A 570-nucleotide genomic window follows, 5' to 3' on the forward strand; every position below is an offset into this window, starting at 1 on the left:
TATGACTTAATTTGAAGCCTAGCTTATTCTCTTATTTTCAGTTGATATAGTGGGATTGTTAGAGGGACGTCACGAATGAGTTTTTAATGAGAGAGCCTGTCAACAACCAATCACCGTCCTCACCCGTTCTAAACTTGTGCATGAGAATCGACGTCATCCATAGCAACGGTGCTTTTATCTTAAGCTTAGGAGTTTGTATTATCCTTAGTATGAGTAGGTCTCAGAGGCGTTGTGAATCACTTTTAAGAAATTACTCCTACGTAAAATGTTTTAGCGCGAGTTAGGAGCACTCTTAGTGGTAAGATAAAATGCTTTGTGAATACGGCCCAATAACTATAACATTCTTTGGATGTGTGCCAAGTTATATCCATAAGGGGCTGACACAACTCAAGAACCACGTTAGCTAGGATTATGACACTTGGGGCCTGATTTACTAACAGGAATGCGCCCATTTCAGGCGTAAAATAGCGGGTATAAACATAAAACGATATTTACAAAGGAGGCACATTTGAGTAGAGGCGCATATTAACGCTTTGTGGGTGTGTGCCGCAACGAGATGGGAGGGTATAA

Source organism: Sprattus sprattus (assembly GCF_963457725.1).
Source record: "Sprattus sprattus genome assembly, chromosome: 11".
NCBI classification, from domain to species: Eukaryota; Metazoa; Chordata; class Actinopteri; order Clupeiformes; family Clupeidae; genus Sprattus; species Sprattus sprattus.